Here is an 11364-nt window from a genome sequence, read left to right as displayed (position 1 = left end):
CTCTTGAACACTTTGTTGCAGGACGGGAAAAAAAAATCAAAAGATGACTTAAGGGCACGTCGAGACCTAGTAGAATTGAATATTCTTCTGGAACTGCAAGTTATAGATAAGGGTAACGGAAAGTTTGAACTCCCAGCCTCCCGTGTCACACTGTCGAAGGATGAGGTCCACAATATGTGTTTATTTCTAAAGTCTGTGAAGACATAGGATGGTTATGCTTCAAACATTTCAGCAAATGTGCATATTAATGACAGAAAGATTTTGGGACTCAAGATACATGACCATCATATTCTATTACATCAACTTCTCCCGGTTGCGTTGCGACATGCTGAGAAGGATCTCGCGATGGTGGTAATAGAATTCTACGGTTATTTCAAGCAACTGTGCTCTAAGGTGATTGATGTCAGGGAGTTTGAAGAATTAGAGGGACATGTTGCCAATACACTGTGTAAAATGGAAATACTATTTCCACCCTCATTCTTCACGGTCATGGTGCATCTCACAATACATTTAGTATACGAAGTCCACATCGCAGGACCAGTTCAATATCGCTGGATGTACCCCATGAAGAGGTATTTATTATTATAATATTCATTTAATATTTGTCAAATTATGTTTCTCAGTTCCATTTTGACACAAATCATGAAACTATATGCTTGTAGGTATTTGGGTTTCATGAAACAACTGATGCATAACCGTGCACATCCTGAAGGGTCGATCGCAAAGAACTACATAAGTAACGAGAGTATGAATTTCATATCTCGTTACTTGCAGGGCATGGAGACAAAGCTAAACCGTCCCCAACGAATAATTGATGGTACATTTTACAATGATCATGGGGAGGACACTAGATTCCCCAGAATGGAGCTAGATCAAGCCCACACATATATCATGAGTAATGATACTACATTTAACATATACACGACGTAAGTATTTAACTGTTTGAATCAGATTATATCACCTCACAATAATTATCTCTATTTAATCGTTATAAATGCTTCTTGTCTAGGCTTCACATCCGATATGTCCAGACTACTCTTAAATGCAGAACAAAAAATAAGAAAGTTATGGACACACACTCTAGACAATTCCCTGCATGACTGAAGGGTGAAGTAAGATCTTTTTATATTTCTGATTCGTATATCAAATGTATGTGCTTGCCACCAGATATGTAAACTATTTACTTCTTTTTTTAAAGGTTGACAAACGGATTACGAATGGGGTTAACCTATCTGAGAAAATTTGTTTATATGCCAGAGGTCCTTCTAATGTGGTTAAGCGTTATGGAGGCTACCGTGTCAACGGCTTTAGGTTTAACACCGTCGGTCTTGAAGAGAGACGACAAACACAAAATAGCGGTATGTTCTGCTCCTTCTCACAACTATCATACGCTAGGTCAAAATATCTAAATCCAATACAAGGGGAAATCTATTGCTACGATCAGGTAAAAGACATCATGGAAATTTTCTATGGGATTACTAAGGAAGTTAGTCATGTGATGTTTAAGGTTCATTGGTGTGAGCAGAAAAAGATGAAGGATGACTATGGTTACACACTCGTTTAATCTTAACAAGGAAATATATCAGACTGAAAAATACATGTTAGCTGCTCACGCCAAACAGTGCTTTTATGTCAAAGATATAATGAAAAATAACGAATGAGTTATCCTTTAGAATCCGCCTAGAGCCTACATTCATGAAGCCGTATCTGACAAAGATCACGATGAGGAGGTTATCTTGACCGACGAAACAGTTGCTGAGTTTTACTTGACACAAAATAATAATCTAGCTGATGAAATTGCACTAACGTGCCCTGATGTATCTGTGATTATATATGAGCCAAGGCGTTAAAGGTAAAAAAACCAGTCCGCAGCGGAGTCGATAAAACTATAAGAACAGTTCTTTCGTCGGCACGCACACAGTCACAGGCTAGCCGCACACGTTCGCAGAGTAGAGCCTCAACATCATCATAATAATGTAATACTAGGTTATGAATTAAAAAGAACATTCATTGTATTATATTATTGCCTATATATTATCTGTTTGACTGGTTATCATGCATCACGGTGTGTCATGTATTATATTATTGCCTTTATATTATCTGTTTGACTGGTTATCATGTATTACTATGCGTCATGTATTATAGTATTATCTTTATATTATCTGTTTGACTGGACATCATGTACACGCGATTCTGTTGTCATGTGCTATTTTATTAATTATTTGCATTATATGCTTTTGTTGGATATTCATTATGTTTTCAAAGTGTAGATGACAAAAGGATTACATAAGAAAACGCTTGAGAGACTTTTTGGTAGACATTCTGGAGGCGATACACATGCCTCTACGTCAGGTATTTTTATTTATTTGTTATATCTATACATTTCTATAAACTATTAATGTGAGCCTAACATTTTTTTAACATTTACTACATAGGACGCAGAGATGCTACACATGACTCGCAACCACAGGACACATCACGCGGAGATGCTCCACATGACGTGGAGACACAGGCTGATTCTACACAGCATGCGGAGATACTGCCGCCACCACATGCAGATGTATTGGAGGAGAGGAGATTTGAGCCGTATAACATAGCTGTAGAAGCTGCGGCACTACCGCCAGATTCTATTACGGATCAGGGAGTCCACGGTCCGGCCAAGATGAAGGGGGATTAGGATTCTTATCATGCTTTGTGCCCTATCACGCAGCATAGGTACGAACAAGCAACGCGTAGATGCCTCGAACTAAAAGGTATGAATATATTTTTATAGTTTATCGGTTATTATTTAAAATTTAATAGCAAATATGGATTGATTCATTGTGGCATCCGATTCATTATTTCGCAAGTACCGTACGACCTCCTAGGCACGACCGCAATGCTACCAGGGAATAGAGCCTCATCCCTGATATTCATCGGAGGGCCGTGATCCGATGGGAAAATGGAGTGCCTGTCAGGGACTTTGCCAATGCTTTCAACAATTTCCTCGCCGCTTTAGCCAGGAGACATGATTTCTTTAATATTTTTTAACGTGGAAGTCGCAGCGGATTGATGCGCTGGTGGCTTGTTGGAGATATATATGTGTGAATCATTTATTTTAATTTTCATCATTATTAGTTATTAGTTTATTATTATGTTTAATACACTGATTTGTATTTATTTTTTCTTTATATGCTAAAGCGATTTTTCTTTCTTGACGATAATATTTGTGCCTGGACTTACTGCTTCATGCAAATCAATTTATCGTTCAAGAGATGGTGGTTTGAGGTAAAGAAAAGATATTTTGTTTAAATAACAGAGGATTGGGAGCGATTCTGGCATCTTAACGAGCGTATGGATGGAGTAGATTTTTTGCACTTTACGATTACTGAGACACAGCTAAAATTCAGGTATTATTGAAGTATATATATTTAATTTATTGTTTGAATTTCTATATTGTTTTGATTTGACATTGTTTTGTAGGCTCATGCTGAAATAGCAAGGAGGAACCGCAACACACCCCGCAGTTACAAGCATCACGGGGGCTTCAGGTCCTTCAGCCAGTATTATCATCAATTGGAGCTTGAGGTATATAATATATTAGCTTTTAAGTTATCAAGTTGAGTACAATTTATGTGTTATGGGTTAGATATATTTGAATAAAATAGGGAATAGGAGATCTCGGACATTTTACAGATCGTATGCTAACTTCCTGGAGCCCGAATTACGCCGATGAAGAGAAGAAAGCAAAGAATAAGGATCGGGCTGTAAGTAGCAGTTCATTTATATATTCAATTTCATAACAATGCATCATTAGTAAGTCGACTTGCCTGATTTATATATTCAATTTCATAACAATGCATCATTAGTAAGTCGACTTGCCTGGGTTGTTTTGATATATCGCAGGAGAAATTACATGCCAAGGTACAGGAGGATATATCGCAGGAGAAATTACATGCCAAGGTACAGGAGCAAATGTCTCAGTCTCAGGTCGGTTCTAACGCTCCTGCCTGGCTAAGTAGAGAGGAGGAGGACTTCATCATCGAGACGATCATTGGACCGAGTACGAAGAACAGATACCGGTGGAGAGGATCCGAGCAGAGGCCGCACGAGTCTAGTAGCACCTACGAGTTTGCAGCACCACCAGGAACACCAGGAAGCAGTTTATATCAAGACTCAATGCAGCAGCGATTGAAAGTTATTGAAGATTGGCAGTCACAGCAAACAACATATCAGCGGATTGCGGAGGAAGAACGGAGGTGCTAGGAGCAGAGAGAATTGGAGTTCACACAATTCATGTCGACTCTGTCTTAGGAGGCTCAGGAGGCATATAAGAGATGGTTTATGTCGGATCAGGTAATATATATACTTTAATTTTTTAATTAAATAAATTAAATATATAATTTTTACTTAGTTATGAATTTTCTTTGTGACTAAATGATATCATACACACCGATACACACTGATACAACATATTACACACAAGCCCTAACTCTAACCCTAACAAAAAGCCCAAAATATATACTTATAATGTTTTTATGTGATGGAGGTGTTGATGGTGCGTGTGTGCGTAGTGGTGGTGGTATTGGCTGGTGGGTTGGTTGGTTGGTTGTGGTGTTGTATTGTGGTGGTCGTTATATGATTGGTTTGTGGGGGGTTTGGTGATTGGTTGTGGTGTTGTGTTGTGGTGGTCGTGGTGGGGGGGAGGAATGGGGATTGGGTGTTGATGGTGGTGATGGTAGTGATGGAGGGGGAGGGGGTGTGTAGAGTGTGATTGGTTGGTGGGTGGGGGCTTTGGGGGAGTGTGGTTGGTTGGTGGGTGGGGTTAGGGGATTTGTGTTGTTGTTGTTGTTGTTGTTGTTGTTGTTGTGTTGTGTTGTGTTGTGGTGTTGTGTTGTGTTGTGGTATTGTATTGTGGTGTTTTGGTGTTGTGTTGTGTTGTGTTGTGTTGTGGTGTTATGTTGTGGTGTTATGTTGTGGTGTTGGGGGAATTATATTTATATTTGCACACTCTTAGTAACGGTTACACACCCTTGTTAACGTTTGATTTATATTTGCAGGTCGGGACTTCTTCACAAGGTGCAGCCGAGGGTAGTCATAGTGCAGCTGGTGTTGAGGATGATGATGATGATCAGGAGGATTGATTGTAATTAATTTAACTTTGAAAACAATTTCTTGTGTTGTATAAACAATATTTATTATGTACCTGTTGGGAAACTTTTATTTATTTTTATTGAAATATATGTGTGATATATGTGTGGGATTGAATATTATACTGCTGATTGAATAGGGTTTTTAAAATTTCACACAAATTAAACCCTCAAACAATCTCCCAAATATATTAGAGAGAATATAAATAGAGTTTACAATCACACAAATTAAACACTCAAACAAGCTCTCAAATCTCACACAAATATCTCTTCCAAAGGGATGCACAAACCCTTGCTATAGCCGAAAAGCCTCTGCAGTTTATTTTCTCTGCACTTTTCTTTTCATGCTACTGTAGCCGCTTTTTTGCCCTTGCTCTCTTGCACACAAAATCCTAAGAAGAACGAGGTATTTATATATAGCTACAAATGACATTCGGGTGGGCCTTTGCTCTCACACGCGGAAAGGGATCATATCAAGGTGTGGCCCCCACTCACCTCGGCTCCCACTCACCTTTGAAAACATGTCTCCTGGTAAACTGCTTCATGAACGTGGTGGCCCCCACATATTTTCCCCACGTGCTTTGCCCCCACGTTCATAATTCTCCACCTCGGCGAAGTTTTTCCAAAATTGAGCCGACACCAACCAAACCAAATGTCTCACTTGTTGTGTCCAGTACGAAATGAAGTAATTCATGACAACGACTCAATCCACAACAAGTTGAGAACCCAAATGAGAATGCGAACAAACTCCAAACGTCGGTATCTACTTACCAAATTGGTTGTATCATAAATGACTATCTACGTATCCTCTTGCCCAAGGAATCAAGCCTTCACGTAGTTCACTCAAATGGCCACGAATGACCTCAATCAACTAGAAGAGTTCAGAACCCTTTTCGAACATCACCAACAAATCTGTGGCTGATAGCTCTCCTAATGGCCCCAAAGCGAAACAAACTAAACACCTTCTCCTGAGGTGAACCAGCGGCCATAACCAAATCTGAACTATGTCCACCAGCTGCACTCAAATCAACCAACTCATCATCTGCATCCAAACCTATATGATTCCCAATCTGTGTCACCTCAGTTGGAATCCCAAACGATGCAGTATGATCTGGTGTATGTGGAGTAATCTTCACCCAATGTGAAGTAGCATCATCCTCCACCCGCTGTGATATCCTAATGACCTGATCAACACTCTCCACCTACTGAGAGTCAAATATGACATACCTACTCAGAACAAAATCAGTCTCTCCCAACTGATAACCAAGCGAGCCTATGAATGCCAAACGTGCAATCGGATCAACTTTCATATCCACGATGTGACTAAGTGCTGGGTAACCAAACATCCAACGCAACCCAAAATCTGAAGCAGCTCCACCAGATCCAAAATCTCTAAACGTAGTAGTTGGTAACCTATGAATAAGATGGCCCAAACATATCAAAGCCCAATCACCATAACCAATGCTCGACATCAAACGCCGATACTCCTCCAGAAAGGAACAACTCACCAAATCTGCCATCTCATCTCGTCACCCTAATATTTCCTCTCTAATAAAGTATCTCAAACTGCTGTGAGCTTGACATAAACGCAAAAAAGAACCCCTACTAAAATAGAACGACAGATTGCCTTTCTGACAATACACTTCCTCCATTTGTTGTTAACTTCTAGAATTTTACACCAACGGGACTTGATTACAACCCACCAATGCCTAGAATAATCCCTATCTGCGGAAACCAAATATTGATTACCTCCTAATAATGCCTCCTTGGAAGTCTCCCAAATGCCTGAATGAACTCCACCTAAAAGACCTCTCGATCGATGGATAGAAGTGCCAAACTCCACCTCGGTCTTCTCACTTATACCAATGTGCTCAAATGACTTCAATCTGCAGGTCAAAGCACTACTCAACAAACCATGCACGACATAACCAATTAAATACCTTAGCCTCAACAAACGCCATAATCTAGCCAAATCCAATGAAGTCGTCAGCTCTCTATCAATCACCGTGCTTCCAAGCAAATAATATAAATTGCTCTTTCTGATATCCTTCATCACAATCATGGACCCTAATGTGACCTTCAAACATGCATCCACCAAGGTCACCCTATAGCCTGTTGCCTCCAAAGCTCCAATTGAAATGATGTTCTTCTTCAACTGAGGAACGAACCTCACTTCATCCAACTCCCGAATCACCCCGTCACTAATCCAAATACGAATGGTACCAATACCACCAATAGAGCATGCATGTCAATTACTCATGAGCACGACATCCCTCTTTCCAACTCCTGAAAGCTGGAGAACCAATACCTCCTAGGGCAAATGTGGTAAGAAGCACCCGAATCCAATATCCATTCTGTAGAATTAGCAACACAAACTGACGATAGTACAGATAACGAATAGCCTGAAGAATCCGAATCTGAATTGTTACCACTAGACTTGACAACATTCACCTCTGAAGCTTGTATGACTTTCTCCTTATTCTTCCCGGCTCGATTTAACTTTGGGCATTCGGCTTTTCAATGTCTATCCTCTTTACAAAAGACACACTAATTTTTACGAACTGCAAAGTGTGCACCTCTAGGCTGCAACCTCCTACTACAGTTTGGACCATGGTCTTGAACTGCTAATGCATCTCCCGATGCCTTCTCGCAGGGTTCGTCAACACTCTTCCTCAACTCATAATTCACCAACGCTGAGGTCCCCTCCTTATAATTAACAATCGTTCTTCCATTAATCATAGTGAGAACAAAAGTACTATAATCATCCTCGGGCAACGAACACAAAGTAGCATTGCCTTGTCTTCATCCTCAACCATGATATCCACATTGGCCATATCCGAAAGCAGCTTTGTGAAGTTGTTAACATACTCCCTAATGGAAACTCCCCTCTTCATCTTAAACTGGTAAAATCTCTTTTTCAAGTGAAGCTGATTCTCAATGCTCTTAGTAAGGTGCTTCTCATTGAGTATTTTCCATAATTTCTTCACTGACGTCTCGTTCATCACATCATAAATAAGATCTAGCGTCAAGCATGATCGAATAACTCCACAAGCCCTACTGACTTCTTCCAAACCTTGTCCTCTATATCATTAGGTTTCTCTTGTAACTCAAGAGTCTCCTCTAAATACTGTGCGTCCAACGCATCCATCACCTGGCATCTTCACAAACCAAAATTGATCTTGTTGTCGAACTTCGAAACATCAATCTTTGTATTATTGATGCTCAGACTCTGTATCGCCTTTGTAAGATACGATCCCGATGTGCTTGTTTTACCCATGTTGTAGATCTAACTCTTCAAATAAGAATCCTTCAGCGAATCCTTCGAACAAGCCCCAAGTCAAAACCTGGGCTCTAATACCACTTGTTGTGCGTAGCGGAAATTTCGGTAGCACCTCTGGTGCACAACAAGAGAGTAGATCTCAACTAAATCTCTGTTTCACAAAGGAAACAAGAACCGTAAGTGATATATCTCAACAAAGTGGGATATACACTCTTCCTCTCATCAGTTCTAGGACTGACTTGTCAAGTGAACCTAAACATGTTATTACAAATAACAGCAAGACAATGAATTTTACATGGTTCGGCAAGTTGCCTACGTCCACGGGGCAAGGAGGGGGAAGATCTACTATTAGAGAGAGCAAATTCAAATAGGGTTTACAATCACACAAATTAAAACCTCAAACAAGCTCTCAAATCTCACACAAATATCTCTTCCAAAGGGATGAACAAACCTTTGCTACAGCCGAAACCTACTAAAAAGAAATTGTAGGCCTGAGAAAAGTGTTGGGGTCACCAACTAAGGTGCTTTCTGGTTTGTGTTTTAGGTTGAAAATACGATGTGCATGAATCCCACCCACAAATGGATTGTGTCATATTCATTGAAATAGGTGGAGCTTAGTTTTTTGTGTGGATGTAGAATGTGAACGACTCCGTTAATTTCCACCTAAACCTTGCACCTAATAATTTCATATTGAATTTTAAGTTAACAAAGCAGAGGATATTATGACCCACTAACATGTGAACATACACATGCTTGTGAAAGTTTCCTATATTTCTATCTAGGGCTGTGTACCTTAATCCATGTCAGGTATCATGTCCTGCTTCTTGCGTGTTGTGTATTGTATACAAATCTTAATGGCTTTGTTTCAGTTTATAGTCTGAAATTATCTGCACATTATTGTTTCATGTTGTCAATCACGATCTCTTTTGACTAACAACAAACATAGTGTACTTATAATATCTCAACATGGTTATGATTTTGATTCGATAAAATAGGGATTCTTGTATATACAAATTTAGCAGTCATCTGTGAAAACAAATTCAATTGTAAAGATGCATTGAGTGATAAGTCTTACCGGACTAGATTTTAAGCATGTGATGACTTTTTAGTTAGTGGGAAAATGCATATCTTTTGGAAAGAGATTAGTCTATGTAAAATTAGAAATGTCAAGTGCAAAAGACAGTATTATCTTGGAGAGTCAAATTACAATCATTCTCAAGGCATCTTGCAAAACCTATAAGCTGGTGGAATTTATATATTAAAAAAAACTCAAGATTACGATTATGGGACATTGATTGAGGTTTAACTCTAGATTATGACTATGGGTTGTGTTCTGTTTTGATGAATTATATTAAAAACAAAATTAGTTGCATAAGAAAATTTTTGCAATTTTCCTTGATTTTATTATTTCTAGTGTTATACACGTCAAAGATTAAAGTTCACATTTTATAAGTTGTCATACTTAGGTGGTGGCAATTGGTGGGGGTGTCCAAACGGGCCGGTCCAGAAAACTGGGCCTAGGACTGGCAAAATCAGAGCCGAAGCCCGAGCCCGGGCCGACGTAGTTTTTTTTGTTTTTCAAATTTTTCTCTTTAAATTTTCAATAATACATAAAAAACTACAAAAAATTAAAAAAATTTATTATTAACCACTTGAAATTACATAAATTACAAATAATAAAAATTATAAAAATTAAAATGATAAAAACAACTTCTTTATTAATAATCAGTAAATCTTTTACAATTATAAATTTATTTTCGAATTCGTCGCATCACAATAGATGAGTACATCCCAACTAGGTTGGCACCTACTCACCTATATTATCACTATCATTTGCAACTATTTTTAAAATAATTTATTACAAATTTTTAGCAAAGAAATAAAAATTACAATTTGATGAATATTGTTTACTCTTTATATCTATCTGCTAGTCCCAACTCTTCAACTTTATCTTCAATATTAGCCATCTTATCGATTCCTTGCGTTCTCTTCTCGTACCTCCACCAATTGTGTAAGCACATCAACGACTGTACAGTATACGGATCTAACGATATCCTATGGTCGTCGATCAAATGTCCAACTGTCCTGAAGGCGGATTCCGAAGCTACCGTGGAAACCTGCACTGTTAATAAATCACGAACCATGATGGAAAGTATATAATATGAAACTCTTCCATATACTTTCCATCATTACAAAATATCTAAACTATTATTTTGACATTTAACTAAAGATACAGTTAAATATTGATCAATTTTAGAAACCTCCAATGATGATCCAAGTCCAATTCCACCAGTTAGCTCAGCTACCATTGCATACCTATTAAAACTTACGCTTTTGCCCCGACTTGAGCTCGAAGAAGTCGAAGCTGTAGACTGATGTGTAGCTACACCATATTTAGCCGCATACTCATCATATAATATTTAAAAATAATTTCTAATAGTATTATGATGAGTAGTAGCAGTAATGGTTTGACCATCATCAGTGTCTATAATCTGTCCACTATACAAGAAATTTAACAAACTTCTAAGGCTAATATTCTTCATACATGGATCAATAAGAACACCTAAATAAAAAATTATAGGAATAAACCTAAAATATTTATTAAATTTACTTTCCATTTGAAAAGTTATATCTCCAAAATAAATATCCATACAATATTTATTAATTTTATTTGAATATTTAAAATTTGTAAAGCAGCTAAAGTAATGGTTGGATAATAACAACCAGATAATAACATTGTAGCATCATAAAAAAACTTATAACATATCTTTTAAATTACTTATAACTGTTCATTCATCTTCAGTTATTCCATACATGCTACCAAAGCTAGAACTAGAAGTATAAAAAGCAATAAATTCATTTATAACATTCTTTATATTCTAATGCTACACTTAACATTGTATAGGTGGAATTCCACCTATGGTCAATATCTTTTGGAATTAATCTGGATTTTGT

This window comes from Asparagus officinalis, chromosome 2 (assembly GCF_001876935.1).
Source record: "Asparagus officinalis chromosome 2, Aspof.V1, whole genome shotgun sequence".
NCBI classification, from domain to species: Eukaryota; Viridiplantae; Streptophyta; class Magnoliopsida; order Asparagales; family Asparagaceae; genus Asparagus; species Asparagus officinalis.
This window is presented reverse-complemented; position numbering follows the sequence as displayed.